Source organism: Panthera uncia, chromosome D2, assembly GCF_023721935.1.
Source record: "Panthera uncia isolate 11264 chromosome D2, Puncia_PCG_1.0, whole genome shotgun sequence".
In the NCBI taxonomy this organism is placed as follows: Eukaryota; Metazoa; Chordata; class Mammalia; order Carnivora; family Felidae; genus Panthera; species Panthera uncia.
The window spans coordinates 43,389,638-43,407,023 of record NC_064818.1 but is presented as its reverse complement, the minus strand read 5'-3'; the positions used below and the strand labels follow the sequence as shown (position 1 = coordinate 43,407,023).

The 17,386-nt window shown below is 41.7% G+C and overlaps 1 protein-coding gene across 2 annotated transcripts in view; it reads right to left on the bottom strand.

Annotated features, from left to right (window-relative positions):
- The window catches only part of BMPR1A (bone morphogenetic protein receptor type 1A), a 139,823-nt gene extending 123,170 nt beyond the window's left edge, over window positions 1-16,653 (bottom strand). Inside the window, exons 1-2 of one of the 2 annotated variants that reach the window (XM_049646291.1) lie at window positions 16,564-16,653; window positions 4,711-4,803 (exon numbers count right to left, since the gene is read on the bottom strand). The gene's annotated coding sequence lies outside the window, so the exon portion shown is untranslated. The remainder of the gene's footprint in view (window positions 1-4,710; window positions 4,804-16,563) is intronic. The other variant, XM_049646290.1, reaches the window with a different exon arrangement.
- Window positions 16,654-17,386: the final 733 nt, after the last annotated feature.

Below are 17,386 nucleotides of genomic sequence, written 5' to 3'. Positions count from 1 at the left end.
ACAAAAGCATTACACTCTCTCAGTACCACTGAAAATACCCTGATCTGTAATTTAATAAAATGTTGATTCGGTGCTGAAGATACAAATAGGAACTCTAAATTTAACCCCAAAAAGTGATGTTATTTCCAGAAAAGAATTTTTATAACTCATAAAAAAAAGGAATAATTCATTTAAAGATGAATTAAATACACATTATATAACAAAAAATGTACACATCACAATTAGTGATAAGAATACATGCTCAATCCATTGAGGATAGGTTTTCCTTTCAAAGTTTCCTTTGCTATTTCTGCACGGAACCTATGAATAAAGAATGCACAGCTGCCTAGCAGATGTATAATTTCAGTGTTCAGATTCCATTCTTTCTAGTTTCATTCTGCTAGAGGTTTTGGATGTTCTATTTCCATATGGTTTCTGACCTCCCTCAGTTTGGGTTCTACCCCCCCACATCTTATTCTATTTTAGTCCATTATTACAGAAAACACATCAAATTTGAAACATCTTAACTTTGTTTTAAAGCTTAAAAGTTGCAAAGCTGAAAAAGAAAGGGAGAATATACAGACAAAAAGATAATCAGGTAACTAAAACAAGACAGCCAAATTTCCAAACCTGCGCCAAAACCAAGAGTCAGACGCTCAACCAACTGAGCCACCCAGGCACCCCAAAACTTCTATCTCAATAGCCCCACTCCATGCCACCTTGTTTCTTCTATTTCAGGTTCGGACACTTGGCTTTCACACAAGCAGAGAATTCCAGTTTTACTCACCTGATTTCCTCAAACTCTTTAAGTTATGGGAGAATCGTTAAGCAATAAAGTTTTTGTTTTAACTGATACTGCATATACCAAAAGGTTTACTAGTGTTCTTGCATAATATGAATATGAGGGATTTTTACTTTTTTTCCTCAGAGCTTCTCTAGGTTTTAAATTTGTTCAGTGAGCATTACTTTCGTAATCAAGATGCAAAAAGACTTTTGAACAAAAACTTGCAAGGAAAGAGATTATTTTTAAATGTCTACATGTCTAACAAATTGTGTTTTAATAATTTCTGTGGAACACAAGCAAATTAATAATATTCCAGAGGACAATATCGGCATCATTAATGGGTAAAAATCAGGTTTCATTCCTCAGCCTATCTGACTCCCAAAACGGCCCCACAGATGGACTTACTCATTTTCTATTTTCAACTGATGTGGCAGTTATTTTTTATCTTTTTTCCTTCCTGTTCTCTCACAGGGCAGATTTTCAATGTATTCTAAGAAACAATACAAATAACATGATTATGTTAAGCAAAACTCTGTCCAGTTTCAGCTACTTTACGAGTAACAGTCAAGGTAAAGCAGTGAAAAAAGGCCTAGCTGTGTGATCGCTAACAATTAAACGTGTCTGTATCTCAGAAATGAGATAAATGATACAGCACTAATTTTTAAAAACTGTTTATGGGAAGCATTCTGGATAAATGCTATAAAAGCAACTGCTCCATTGGACTTTGAATACTGTTTTCTCCACGATGCAAAACATCAGGGAAGCAAAAAAATTAATTAACTAATTAATTAATTTAAAAATACCTATGAAAAGTTTCTGACAAATTTTAGTATTAAAAAGAGAAGTAGGGGGGCGCGTGGGTGGCTCAGTTGGCTAAGCGTCGGACTTCAGCTCAGGTCATGATCTCACAGTCTGTGAGTTCAAGCCCCGCACCAGGCTCTGTGCTGACAGCTCGGAGCCTGGAGCCCCCTTCAGATTCTGTGTCTCCCTCTCTCTCTGCCCCTCCCCTGTTCATGCTCTGTCTCTCTCTGTCTCAAAAATAAAAACATTAAAAAAAAATAAAATTAAAAAAAAGAGAAGTAGGTGTTAATTGTCAAAAGTCAAGTTTAACCCATCAAATACGTAGATTTAGACCATGAGAGGAGAGAACGTTTTACCAGGTACCTCAGTTAACACACCAGCAAACAGGCAAATCCATCTACTGTATGTGAACAGGCACGAGAAGCAGCAGGTGAAAATCAAGTAAAACGTGTGCATGTGTAGAGTACACATCCTTATCTTAAAATTGTCCTACTCCCTTTGAAAATGAACATAATTCTGTGGGTAAGAACACGGTCTCTACAGTCAGACTACCTGGGTTTGAGTCCTTAGCTTTGCCACTTACTAGCTGCACAACCCTTGACAAGTTATTCCACCTCTGTGGCCTCATTCTCCTCTCATAACCGTACCTATCATAGAACAGCACTTAAAATAGGGCTAGGCAAATGTAAGGAAAATAGGTATTACCTAGTCCCTCATTATTTTATTGTTCTACAGCATTTAAACTAAAACCCACTCACCTTTTCAACATGAACAGCTGAAAGTTAATTTAAAACTTCATGAATTCAAAATCTCCTATACTGAGTAAAATATATTACACTAATGCTTTTTACTGAGTACTTTTTACTTTAACGTTTCTGAGGCTTGATAAACTCTTACAACTCCATAAAAACTAAGGAATACCATATTTTACTTAATGTTGCAATTAAGGTTAACATAGACAGTTTATAAATTTGAAATGCACTAGTTAGAATTAAATAAAATATGTTTAATGTTAAAATTATATTGCGCAGAACTGGAATGCACTTGGAAACAGAACCATTAAGATGATCAAAGGATCATGTACAACTCTAAAAGCTTTGTACAGAAAAAAGAATGGGGGCTGGTGTCAGAGGGGCTTTAGTAGGAACTTAAGCTGATACTTCTATGACTTTAATAAGGGATCTGAAATTGGTACAAACATGAGAAAAGGTTTTATTCTTCTCCAGCTTCCACCTCCAACTATGGTTGGTCCAATTTCCCTTTCACACACCACCTCCCCTTAATGACATCTGGAACAATTCCTACAGCTTTCCAGTAGTTTTCAGTTATAAAAATGTCCAGTCCAGTTGACTGCTGTTTAAAACTTTAATCTTCAAAAAAAATTTTTTTAACATTTATTTATTATTGAGAGACAGAGAGAGACAGAGCATAAGCACGGGAGGGGCAGAGAGAGGAAGAAACACAGAATACAAAGCAGGCTCCAGGCTCTGAGCTGTCAGCACAGAACCCGACGCAGGGCTCGAACTCACGGACCGTGAGATCATGACCTGAGCCGAAGTCAGACACTTAACCAACTGAGCCACCCACGCGCCCCTAAAACTTTAATCTTCAATCTTGCAATCATCTCTTTCCCTTCCAAACCCAGGCTGGGTCCATGGTCCATGAAAAGTTCAACTGGGGAAGGGGTGTGGTCTGACCTGTTTTGGGAGGAGAGGGGGATGAGGGAGAACAGAATAAACGTCTCAACATCTGAGCACTCCTGCAGTCCTCTGGGGTGGCTGCCACCACCCGGCTAATACGGACCATGATACAGGCAGCCAAATGATGGCTTCTCCTCTGGGGACAGGCTGGAGCCCTCTGGTGACCGAGAGGTGAGGGGCTCAAACCCAACTGCACATTTCCCTTCCCAAAGACCTGCTTCAGCTCAACCTCTCCTACTTTTGCTCCCCTCTCCAGGAGAGCCAGCTCTGTCAAGATGCCTAAAGCCTAGTTACCTTCTGCTTTCCCCACGTGAACAGAAATTTGAAACAAGTACAGGGTGTTCTACTGCTACCCTCAGTCCACAAGGAGATTTCTCTGCACTTTTTTTTACCCTTTGCTCAAGGAGGCACAGATCAACCAATCAGCTGCATCATGACTACCGGCTAGGAAATGAGATGTGCTGCTCTACTTTTTGCTAGCACTCCTAACCTCACGAGTGGCTCTCTTAGACCTCCCCGCACTAAGCTTCTAGGAAAGGCCACCCCAAGGGAAGAGGAACGGAGCAAAAAGTGTACAATGCTCCCCACCTAGGCAAACTAGCCACCGAGGTGACTGCTGTGCACAATTTCCTTCCCCTCCATTCTCTGACAGGTTTCTGTCACACCCTAATAAGCTCTAGAAAGGATTCAGGCCACTAAATGCTTGGGGGCTTTCTTTAGACTGTAGAATCACTGACTTATCCTTAACCCTAAGGACCTAGTCCCCGTTCCGAGCTAACTAGGAAAGTCTGATTCTACTTACTTCTTACTCTTACCTCTCTGACCTTGTTGGGGCAATTAACCCTCATTAGCCTCAGATTCTTAACATATACAACCGGAAAAGCCACAAAACTTCCCAGTATCAACTTACCAGTAAGTACTGCCAGTACACAAAAGTACTTTGCAAATTCAAGTGTTAATAATGCTAACAAAATAACACTTTCAGAAGGTATCAGGATTAGATTTCATCTTCAAGGACCCTATATATACAGCCATTCAAATTGCTTTTGAAGACAGAACTGACCTCATCTTCCCCCACACAAATAATTCATCTTCGCTTACACTTACTAAGCATTACTATGTGGCAAAAATAGTGTTTAGTGCTTCTCTGCACTCACTCACTCAGTCTTCGCAGTAACTCTGTGAGAAAACGATTATTACCCTCATTTGACATACAAGGAAATAAAGCTTAGATTAACCACTTTGGTGCAAGGTCACGAACCTAGTAAACAGAGTAGTAAGTTATGGAACACAATAAATGTGAAGCTAGATAACATGTCAATAATTCAAGGTTTAATAAACATTTCAAGTTATCTGGAATACAGGTAAACGGGAAGTCACTGTAATCATCTCAAGAGCCCTTTACCGGTTTAAGAAATTAGAGGCTTCTTTGTATATTTTACTTACTTAATCTTAACTGAATGACCTTTTTTGTTGTTTCTTCTGATTGTGACCAGTGGAACCTGTCACAAACCATCTTCTACGCAAATTGATAAGATGCTAAGAAAGAACAGGAAACAGTGAATAACTTTAGAAAGAACAGGCTTAGTCAACACAATTAGAGTAATTATGCCACTTGATTAAGAAATAGCATTATAATTGTAGGAATATATTCAGGAAGAGGGGGATGTCTCTCTAATTGTACATTCTACCTCATTTAACAAATTTTTAGTTTTGAAGAATACATTTTGAAAACTGTAGCTTAAAGAAATTTGACTTATGCTCTTTATATTTAAAATACTTAACTTTGTTTTTAGATAGTGAAACTTCACTTGCTTATTATCCCTTGCCCCAGCAGTCAGAAACAACCTGCCATTGCTAAGGAGGAAAAACTTTTCTTCTACCCTCTTACGTTCTGAATTTGGGGGCCTGCAAATTACACTGACAGAAGTCAGATAACCAAAAAAAAAAAAAAAAAAAAAAAAAAAGATTTTTATTCATTCACCACCATTTACATTCAAGTGTGACTAAAAGAGGCAGTTAGAATTTGGGGCTCCTGTGTTAATATGGGGAGAGGGGAGGAGGACACTTACAGGAAACAAATGACTTTTAAGAAAGATACATAGGCCCCTAGGAAAATGGATATATGATACGGTGTGTGACAATGTCAGTTTAGATGTGGTGCCACTTTTTCTCTCTGCTCTCTAGTGATAAAAGTCAATCTTCCCTGGTTTCAAAACTCTGGGGAGCAGCTTTGTGATAACTGAGTTTTCTCTGTGAGTCTCTGTTTTTAGGCAGATCAGGAAGTTCCCCAGAAAAGCCTATTCTCAAATACCTTCAGCGCAAAATAATTTTTATGCCACAGTGATGTATTCTGTACCCCTTCACCACCAACACAAATATCTGAACGCTTACTGTGTACAAGGCACTGAATTAGTACCGATGGCAAAACAAAATATTTTAAGACAAAATTCAGTCACCAAGGAGCTTATAAAATAAATTGAGAGTATGAGACAACTTAAACTTTTTATTTTTTTGTTTCTAAATACTCTTACAACAGCAAAAGAATTTTTATATATTATGAACAAAAATAAAAAACAAATGACAAAAAAAAATGCATTATACCAAGAGTTAATATCCATACCCCAAAAAAGAGTTTCTGCAAAATGAGTAACAAAAAAAGATTAGAAAAACAAAGGAGAGATAAATGCAAGGAACCAACAAACTATAAAATTCTCCTCAACCTTAGTCAATCAAAGAAATACAAATTAAAACTACAATACTGTTTTTTCAGCTGGCAGCCTGGCAAAGATTAAAATAGACTGATACTATGATGTGTTGGTGAGGGGTTAGGGGAAATACTCTCAAACACTGTTGGCTGGAATGTGAATTGTTACAAGGATTGTGCAGAGCAGTTTGGCACTATAGGCATTATACATGGCTTCTCTTACGTACAGCAAACACATGTCTAAGAATTCATCCTATAAAATAAAAATAGTCTCAGAGGATATGTACAAGCACCACAGCACTGTTTACAATGCAAAAAAAAGGAAAAAGAAAAAGAAAAAAGAAAAATACCTTGCAACAAATTGGAAACAATCTAATCATCAATAGGGGGCTGGTAAATAAAATGACGGTATATTCATAAAAGGGAATATTACATGGCTACTAAAAAGAATGAGTAAATCAACACCTAATGACATAAAAAGAGTACTCTATATTCAGTGAAGACAGAGTTAAAGAAAAGGATGCATAGTATCACCTCATTTTTTGGAAATGGGGAGAGAAAAAGAAAAAGAAATGAAGACAGTGGAAGAGAAAGATTACATTTATCTCTATACTCTTAACACTGTAATCCAGGGGGGACGTGGGGGCAGGAAGACTCACTTTATGCCTGAAGTTTCAACCAAATACGTGTAACTTCTGTAAACAGAAGAAACAAAGGAAGGTGCTATGGCAATACAGTTAGGGAGACTATATTGGGGTTTTACAAGACTAAAAGCGGAGAAGGCTTGTAGTAAAGAAATCTAATATGTTAATAGATGGTACAAGAAACACCAAAATACTGCCTTCAAATAATGACACAGAAGGGGTGCCTGGGTGGCTCAGTCGGTTGAGTGTCCAACTTTGGCTCAGGTCATGATCGCATAGCTCGTGAGTTCGAGCCCCCTGTGGGCTCTGTGCTGACAGCTCAGAGCCTAGAGCCTGCTTCAGATTCTGTGTCTCCCTTTCTCTCTGCCCCTCCTCTCTCTCTCTCTCTCAAAAATAAACATTTAAAATTTTTTTAAAAAAATAAAAAAAAAAAGTAGAAATCAATGAAAGAGGGGCGCCTGGGTGGCTCAGTTGGTTAGGCAACTGACTTCGGCTCAGGTCATGATCTCACAGGTCACGATCTCACAGTTCGTGAGTTCGAGACGCGCATTGGGCTCTGTGTTGGCAGCTCAGAGCCTGGAGCCTGCTTCCAATTCTGTGTCTCCCTCTGTCTCTGCCCCACCCCTGCTCACACTCTGTCTCTGTCTTTCTCTCAAAAATAAATAAACATTAAAAAAATTTTTTTTAAATAATGACACAGAAGAGCTCTTTTAAGTGTGGACCACTGAGGAAGGCTTCACAGAAGTAAGATTTTGAAGCATTTTGATAAGCATAGGGGGAAGGAAAGTCGAAGGCAACACCATACAATTTAATGTACAATTTTAAGTTTTTTCTAGCCATCTTTCAAAAGAGAAAATTTGATCCTTTTTCTTTGAAAGTTAATTTTACTATTACTTAACCCAACATATTCAAAACAGTATCATTTCAATATGTAATCAGTATTTTAAAAGCATAATGAGATACTTTACATTCCTTTTTTTGTACTATCTTCAAAATGTGGTACGCAATTCAGAACAGCCACATCTCAAATGTTCAACAGCCACGTGCAGTACTGGCTACTGGAGTGGACAGCAGAAGTCTAAGGACTCTGAACGGAAACTCAGAACTGGATTTTTCAGTGACTTAAGCTAATAAAATAGTAGTATGAAGTGAATAAGGCAAAAAGGCAGACTAGGCCAGAGCAAGAGGCCAGTCTGAGAGAATTTGAATTTTATATTGTAAGCAAATAAGAAACCAGTGGAAAATATTTATCGAGTAGGAATGATGACTAAGGCACTATTTCAGGAAGATTAACTTCTTTTTCTTTAATCAGATCATACATAAATTCAACATGCAGTTTTCTTCCCCAACACTTTTATTCTGTGAAAGAGTACTAAAATGGAGACGTAAAACAGTATCTGTCATCAAGCGACTACATTTTGTTGATTTAAGATGCTTCTGAATAGCTACTGTTGAAATATTTTTATTTCATGGTACCTTTATTTTTTAATTTTTTTTAACGTTTATTTATTTTTGAGACAGAGAGAGACAGAGCATGAACGGGGGAGGGTCAGAGAGAGAGGGAGACACAGAATCGGAAGCAGGCTCCAGGCTCCGAGCCATCAGCCCAGAGCCCGACGCGGGGCTCGAACTCACGAACCGTGAGATCATGACCTGAGACAAAGTCGGACGCTTAACCGACTGAGCCACCCAGGCGCCCCTATTTCATGGTACCTTTAAACAATTTTTTGAAAAATACGTTGGTAAGAACTTTACCAAAGTTTAATGGCCTTTACTTTAACACTCCCTATCAACAGCTCCCTTTAGTTAGAAATCTAAATTATTCTTAATTAAATGCAAAATTCAGACACTCAAGATGTTAAACTGATGGACTACATCACAAAAAATGGTAACTGCTAGTAGGAAAACTACCCACGAATTTTACCTTACAGAAAACAGTATCACAACCATGCAAGTTTCCTCCAGATTTCTCAACTTCAAAACTGAGAGCCTCTAACATTTCAGATAATCTACCTAAAGGCTAAAGAAAAAAAAAAAAAATTTAATGCTCAAGAAATGAGATAAGAAAGCAGGGCATGAAAGAACACCACTGGCCACAGGCCATTCCATTCGTTACTTACAATGACTGCCAAGGCAGGAAGAGGGACTCTGCAGCCAAGAGTCAGAAACCCAGTGATGTCATCATGACCAAAAGCATTACATGACCTGCAATTTCAGCAACTAACTGCTCTGCATTAAAGCCATGGAATTTTCTTTTTTCTTTTCGCCAAGTCCCCTTCAGTTTTTAAGATAAGGAAACAGAGATCCAGACAGGTTTAGTGTAGTATTCAAAACTGCACAGCTAACTTAGTGGTAAAACCAGTACTAGATTTTAATTTATAAAAACTCAGGGGTTCCTGCGTGGCTTGGTCAGTTGAGTGTCTGACTTCAGCTCAGGTCATGATCTCACAGTTCATGAGTTCGAGCCCTGCGCCGGGCTCTGTGCTGACAGCGCAGAGCCGGGGAGCCTGCTTTGGATTCTCTGTCTCCCTCTCTTCTCTCTGCCCCTCCCCTGCTCACACTCTATCTCTATCTCAAAAGTAAATAAACATTAAAACAATCTAAAAAAAGAAAAACTCAGAAGCCAAAACTTAAGTGTTCTACTGCTGCTTTATAATTTTTCATTATTTCTCAAGTTATTCACATTAGATGCATTCCTTTCAGAACTTTTTTTTATAAATACTTTTTTAAAAAATATTTATTTTTGAGAGAGAGAGAGAGAGCGCGCACAAGAGGGAGAGAGGTGTCGGGGGGGGGAGGGTTGGGGGGACAGAGGATCTGAAGCAGGCTCTATGCTGACGGCAGAGAACCCAATGCGGGTCTCAAACTCACAAACCATGAGATCATGACCTGATCCAAAGTCGGATGCCTAACCAACTGAGCCACCTAGGTGCCCCTCCTTTCGTAACTTTTAAAAAGCAGAAAAGTGTTTGCTTCAAAAACTACTGAATACTTCCAGAAACATCCTCCCTCTTCTTTCTGATCTACAGTGTCACTCTACAGACCATTTTCTCAGGAAAGCCTTCCCAAGCACCTGTAACCTAAATAGACCCATTCCCTTATTACACACTTATGAGCTCCTGTACTTCCCTTCTGTAGATCTTAATATAAATACAAGTAGACAATTATTTCTGAAATTATTTAACGTCTATCTTCTCTATTTAGGTCTTAAACTGGTGTTTCTCAGGGTTTCTAGGCTCTTTACTGTGTACAGCAAGAGTTCCTGATATGAAATCCATAACATAACCATGAAATTATACACAAAATTGCTATGTTTGTGTATTTTTCTTCAGATACTCAAAAAAAAAAAGATCTTAAAAAACGTTAACAACCAAAAGACAGTGGATTTGTGTTGTTCACTGCCCAAAGCCATCCTTTCTTTGGGGGAACAACCACTTTCGCATCTCTCATGGTTCTAGGAAGGTTATGAGTGCCAGTGTTTAACTGGCTGACTGCTCCGGGGCATGTAAGCTAGGCCTGGCGGGTGTCGGCACCCCAGACTCCAGACGGTCCCAGTAAGAATCTCTCCTTGGGACAGAATATATGCATCTGGGAAAGAGGTGCCCTTTTTACATCTTGAATCCATATGGGCCACATAAGCCTGGAGTTGACACTGTCCATCCTCTGCCAAATGAAAAGTATCTGTCTGAAAATCAAGCCCAAAGAGTAGAGAGCAGACAGACCCTTGATTACATCATCTGAGCACTTCTATCCAAACATGAGTATTTGCAGTCTTTTTAAAAACATGAAGGGGGGAGAGGGGGTAATGACCCCTTTTCACCTTTAAGCTAAGAGTTGAATTTGTCACTTTGAAGCAAAAGTCACTTGAGAAAGCCACCCAATTTCCACTGATAGAATTTACAACCTACATGGCAATCGCTCCCAAAGATCTACCTGCAGTCCAAACCTCTATCAAACTCCAGCCCCATACATGCAACTGCTAAGTGGAAATCTCTACTTGGTATTTCAGAACTCTGTATTATCAAAACCAAACTACTGTCCTCCACAAACCTGGTCTCATTTTTCATCTCGACCAACACACATTTACCCTATCAGGTTTCCGAACTAGAAACCCGCCAGTCATTCTTGCCAATCCCATTCCTTCTCTCATCCATAGCTAACTACCAAGTCCTGTCCATTCTAGACCCTAATTATCTGCCACCATCCTAGTCCGGGCCAAGATGGAACAGGTTTCAGTGTCCCCTACAAGTTTCAGTGTCCTGTGTCTTCCTTCCTTCAAAATGATTCCCCACTAACTCCTCTCCCCAAACTGCAAATCTGATTATTTTATCCCTACTCCTGACATACCCCCATCCTCCTTAAATCAGTAGTAGCCAATTACATATGACTAGAGCAATAGCCAAGCTCCACTGTTGCACGTTATTAGTGGTATAACAAATGTACACCATAAAAAAAGTTCATCAGAAACACAGAAGTATAAAAAAAGAACATCCATGGCATCGGAGTAGCTCATATTCACCTGTTTTTAATAAAAGATACTCAAAAATAATGTCCTTAACTAGTCAAGGTCTGTAAGAACTTGGCTTGGGAATCCACTGGGCCCACCATCATCTGATCTAAAGCCCTACTCTAACCTAGTGCTGTTTTCAAAAACCACAACACTACTGGGGCTCTCCAGACATATCATTTTGTTCCTATTTTTTAAAAACTGACAGCCTTTAAAATATTAACTATAAAAACTCTCAAAGCGCCTCACAATCAGACTGGCATATCGAGTTGTGGGAGACCCCATCCAAAAATAAATATTTCTCTATACCGCCTGAAATGCTTTACTCTTTAAAAAGCTTTAACAAACACCCTCCTTTTAAAGAAAACTTTTCATAGTAAACAACACAACTAATAAGTCTGGCTTAAATTCTTCTTTCCAATATCTACACTAAAGGAATGGTAGCTTTGGTTAACGGAGAAAAACCATATTCAATTCTATGGCACATATATTTTTCATATTTCAGTATCTCTGAAATTAGACCTTACAATCAATGGCTTCTTAAAATTAACTAGAAGCATATTTTCTTTATGAACGGCTCAAAAAAGTATGGTGCACCTTGTAAGATCTAACTCCATACAACTCAGCATTTAATCTTGTAAGCATTAAAGAGTTGGACTGACCTGGTCATTTGGACCTAAGATATTTAAAAAGCATTTTAAAAGCATAAACACTAATAAAAGGTGGAAGAGGGAAGAAGGAAAGACTTTCTGGTTTAAACTTTAGCCTAAGAGGAAACCCATTTTCCTTTCTCTCCATGGCTCTCTGCTCCCAAAATCCAAAAATGAGAAGGTCTTTCTCCTCCAATTATTCATTTTAATATGCAACAAAGTCAGTTACACACTCAGTCTGCAGTTTAGTAGCTGAACCAGTATTTGTATACAAATCGCTATAAAAGACCAAATGACTCACGGAACTGCATACTTAACACGTGCATATCACTGTATATAAATGACACTTCAATAAAGTTGATTTTTTTTTTAGAGATTTTATTTTTGAATAATCTCTACATCCAACATGAGGCTTGACCTCACGAGCCCTAGATCAAGAGCCACATGCTCCACTGACTGAGCGCCCCAATAAAAGCTGAATTTTTTAAAAGACAAATCAATAGGGGTGCCTGGGTGGCTCAGTCAGTTAAGCATCTGACTCTCGATTTGGGCTCAGGTCATGATCTCATGGTCTGTGGGTTCGAACCCTGCATGGAGCCCCACGCGGTGAGTGCGGGGCCTGCTTGCAAATCATATTCATTCTTTCCCTCCCTCTCTCTCTCTCTCTCTCTCTCTCTCTCTCTCGGTCTGCCCCTCCCCCCTCATAATAAATAAATACATTTTTAAAAAGAAAAAACCAGTAAGTGCAGGAAGAAAATATTAGATAAAAATTTTGCCTTTAAAAAATCCCTTCCTTCAGGAGCATCTGGGTGGCTCAGTCAGTTAAGTGTCCTACTTGCACTCAGGTCATGATCTTGCAGTCCATGGGTTCGAGCCCCGTGTCAGGCTCTGTGCTGACAGCTCAGAGCCTGGAGCCTGTTTTGGATTCTGTGTCTCCCCGCCCTTCCCCTGCTCGCACTCTGTCTCTCTCTCTCTCTCTCAAAAATAAACAAACACTAAAAAAATTTTTTTTTTTTAATGAAAAAAAATATCCCTTCCTTCAGAAGGGATTCCACTCAGAAGAAAATGGGAAAGATTTCAGAAAGGGGACAAAGCGCATGTGCAGGAAACAAAAATAATGGGAGATGAGAATGAGGGAAATCTGGGTAAATCCTCATGAAACGACTTCATTTCACAGAAGACACTGGAAACTTGTGAGTAGAGAAGTGACACAAACTGGGCTTCAAGATTAACTTCAGCAGAACTGCATAAGATAACCCATATAACAGTGGAAGTGAAGAAGAGCGCAGCATTAGCCCAAGTGGGATGAGAACCTGATTCAGTAGGCAAGAAAAAAAAAAAAGGAAAAAGGAAAATTATCAACTATACTAATACATACACAATCTGTAACACTGCATACAAATATATATTCAATCAAAGAAATTTAGGGGCCCCTGTGTGGCTCAGTCAGTTAAGCATCCGACTTGGCTCAGGTCTTGATCTCCTGGTTCATGAGTTCAAGCACCGCATCAGGCTCTGTGCTGACAGCTCAGAGCCCGGAGCCTGCTTCAGAGTCTGTGTGTCCCTCTCTCTCTGCCCCCTCCCCTACTGGTTCTCTGTCTCTCTAAAATGAATAAACATTAAAACAAAATTTTTCTTTTAAGAAAAAGAATTGTGTTAAAACCAAATAACAGATTTGAAAACTCAACGAATAAATTTCTGGAGAAAATATTAAACACTAAAGTTCACACAAGAAATAGAAAACCTAAACAGACCAACAGTTATTAAATAAACTGAAATGGTATTCAAAGTCCTCTACAGAAAAGAAAGAAAGAAAGAAGAAAGAAGAAAAAAGAAAAGAAAATCTAAGCCTGAATGGTGTTATAGGTGAGGTCTGCAGAACTCGCAAGAAAGATCCTTCCAGTCTAAACCACTCCTGAAAAGAGGAAAAGGAAAGGTGCCCAATTCATTTTATGAGTCTATTATAACCTTCATACCACCATGTATCAAGAGCTGTACCTGAGTCAGCAGGAATAAAGAGGGACAATACCATGAAAAGCAGAAGCAGTAGGCGCTGGCTACAGATATGATGTGACAGAATGGAGAAAGGTCTGGATTTGGTATGACATCAACAGAAATAAGGAACACCAGGGAAACAAGTTTGGTAAGGAAGGAGTTTAGTTTCAACTAGAACAACCAGGTAGAGGTATGCATAAAGCAACTGGGAAAAAACAAGGATTCACGTGCAGAGGAGAAATAAAGAATAGAGGTCTGAGAAGTATTCAGACAGAAGTGTCTGAACAATAATAATGCCAAGGGACTAGTGACATACAGAAAAATGAACTGACCAGTAAAACCTGGAGAACACATATTAAGCAAGAAGAAAAGAAAGGGGCAAATAGGAACAAAGTCAGTATGTCACCGAAGGCCTTTGCAAAGTGACATTTTTAAGGCCGTCCCCCATTCTCCCAGCACCAGGTCAGGTCTTCTAACACTGGGTACTTTAATCGTAATCACAATTATGGTTATAGAATTAATTCTTCAATCTATGTTTCCTCCAATAGACTTGATGCTCCATGAAGGCAAGGGCATTGTCTGTTGTAGCATCCTATAGCCTTGCAGTGGAAGTATTCGTTGAATACAATGGATAAATGAACAAAAGCCAAGGAAAGGCATTTCAAGAATGAGAAGTTGATGTTAAGTATCACAGAAAGCTCAAGGAGTTGATTTAGAACACATTAATAAATGTGCCACTTAGCTTATAGGTGAACCTTGTGAGGGTGAAATCCAGGTAACAAGGAGTTAAGAACTGAATGCCCGGCCAGGAAGTAAATGCAGGAAAAATAAACTACTCTTGACAATCTCCAGAGATGGGATTACGAAGGTATGAATTTTAATTTTACTTCAATTTTGCTCCAATTTACCATTTTTTAATGAACGTGTACTACTTTTACAAGGAAACAACGTTTTTTATTTTTTTGTTTTTTTTTTTTTTTTTTTTTTTTTTTTTTTTTTTAGCGTTAATATGATTTGAAAAGGAAAAGCAGCAACATGACATCTTGAGGGAGTAGCACGCCCAAGGGAAGGTTTTTGTAAACTGAAAAAAAACCTTTAGCACATCTGTACTGCTAACATCTCTAAGACAAAAGGGAGTAACTCCTATTCCATTAAGCAGGAGAGAGGAGAAAAATGAAACAAGGTGTTAAACTGGTAGGAAGGACAAAAAATGTTCCACTGAAATGGAAGGAAAGAAAGCACATGATAGAAGTAACTCAGTACATTCTGGCAAGAGCTCCCTCCCACTGAATGCCTCAAGCTTTTCAGTAAAGGGTGTGAAGAAGTGAAGCAAGCAGAAAAAAGTTTGAAATGAGTTCCACGAATAATATGAATCGGATGGGGAACCCAACAACCGTGAGTGAAATACTGGTTCTCTGAAAAGTGTCTTCTAAATTTCAATCACCCTTTGTAAATTCAACCCCTTTCTAGCTCAGAACTGCCAGTATTTTAACTTTAAGTTTAAATATTTAAATAATTCTGGCCCACACACTTTTCGTTTCAAGAATTGAAAACAGTGATAAGCATTAAAGTTACATCGTAATTCACAGTTTTAATTCAGACGTGAACTCCTAAGTAAATACAATAAAGGAGTTGTTTTCAACTCAAGCAACAAACAGCGATCATTTCAAGTATGAGTAATTGAAAATGCTCCTAACCATAAACCTGTTTGCAGAAAGAGGTTTTGCTGTTTTCAAACTCCTAGTACATCTCACTTTGACAGTTCCTGATTAGCAGAGAAAATTCAGAGTTCAAATCCCAGCACACTTAGACAAGTTACTTAACCTCTTTGCGTCTCGGTTTCCTCGTCTAAAAAATGAACACCATAACCAGGGTTATCACAAGGATTAAATGACGTCACACAGGTAAATGTGCCAAGTTCGCACTGTGTACTCAAAAGAGTTTGCTAACCGTTTGAAAGAGAAAAACTGCAGCGCTTTGACCAAATTAAAACATCCGAGAGCATGAAAGAGTATACAAGTCACAAAACGCCAGACTCTAACACATAGCACATTATTTTTCTTTCCTGACTCAAGCTATTTTCTTTTCTTGCCAAATCTTTCCACTAGGAGTCTGGAAAGAAAGGGGGGGGGGAGGTTACATTCACTCCGGCAGAAAGTTTTCAGAAACTGAAGCGCAGAATCACAACAGACATGGCAGCGGAGGCCGCGCAGGACAACAGGTGAACCTCCGAGAAACCTGGCACCTTCCCGCGGGCAAGTTTTCAGGGAGGGCTTGCAACTCCCCCCGACTCTACCACCCCACGAAACAGACATTTTTTTTCTCCTTCGCAGCAGCGTAGAGAGACATAACGCGAACAGCAACCTCGCAGCTCCTGGGAGAGGTGAGCGCCTTTCCCATTTAAGGATTCAAGAAGCGTCCTTGGAGGCGGCTTTCGCCCACATCGCCTCCCCAAACTCGGCCTGAAACCCAGGGGGTGGGGAACAAAAGAGGGGCCGGGCGGCGGGGCCGCAGCGGGGAGCTGCAAGGAGCCGACGTCGGGAGTCCGGGGGGCCGGGGTCTCCGGCGGGGTCGGGCCCGGGGTGGGGGCGCCGGACGGCGGGGCCCAACGGGCCGCGGCCTGACAGAGCCGAGGCGGCGGGGACCCCGTGAGGCGGCCGGACCGGGCCGCCCCCAGCTCAGGCCTCCCGCGCGCGCCCCGCTCCCCCCGAAACTTCTCCCGGAGCCCGCGCCGGCCTCCCCGCAGCCGCCGGCCTCTCCCGGCGCACACACGCACTCTCGGACGAGCCAACTCACCCGGACCCCGGGGAACTCATCGTCCAGCCCTCGGCGCGGAGCGGGGTGGGCGCGGCGAGCCGCCGGGGCGCGGCGGGGGCCCGACTCGGCCTCCGCCCTCGGCGTGCAGCGGCCCCGGCCCGGTCGCCCCTCGAGCGGCCGTGCGATCCTCGTCTCGCGCGGACGGACGCGCCGGAGCCGGAGCCTTCCTGCCCTTTCTCCCCGCCCTCCTCCCTCCTCCTTCGCCGAGAGCCAGCAGGCGGATTCCAATCTCGGCAGCCGCCGCCGCCGCCGCCGCTGCCGCCGCCGCCGACACTCGCAGGGGTGGGGGGGGCGGCGCGGGCGCGGGGGCCTGGGGGAGGGGCGGGCCTCCGCGGGACTCGGCGCCGCGCGCGCGCACTGGGAAGACGCCCGCCCCGCCCCGGACACGAAAGGAGCCGAGCGCGCGGCGGAAGCGCCCGAAGGGTCCGCGAGGTCCGGCGCCCCACTGCCGGGGAAGAGGGCCCGCAGCCGGCAAGGGGGCGCCGGGCTGCGGTGGGGGGACTTCTCCTCCGCGCGGCCCCACCGGCCCCTCCCCACCAGGCAGCCCTACCGCCGCGGTGGCAGGGCCGGCTGGTCTCCGGGAGCCGCGACCCATCGACGCCGCGTGCGGGACGCACATGATGACGGAGCGCGGTGGAGGAGCGCGGACACCGCGGACGCGGTCTGGGCCCTCCCGCGTCCCTTCGCGTGGACCCCCTCTGCGACACGCTCTAATGCTCCACGTGGGCGCCAGCACTCACACGCCACGGCGGGGAATTGCCGGGTCGTGGTAGTGGTCGTGGCGACAAAGAAAGGGAAATGT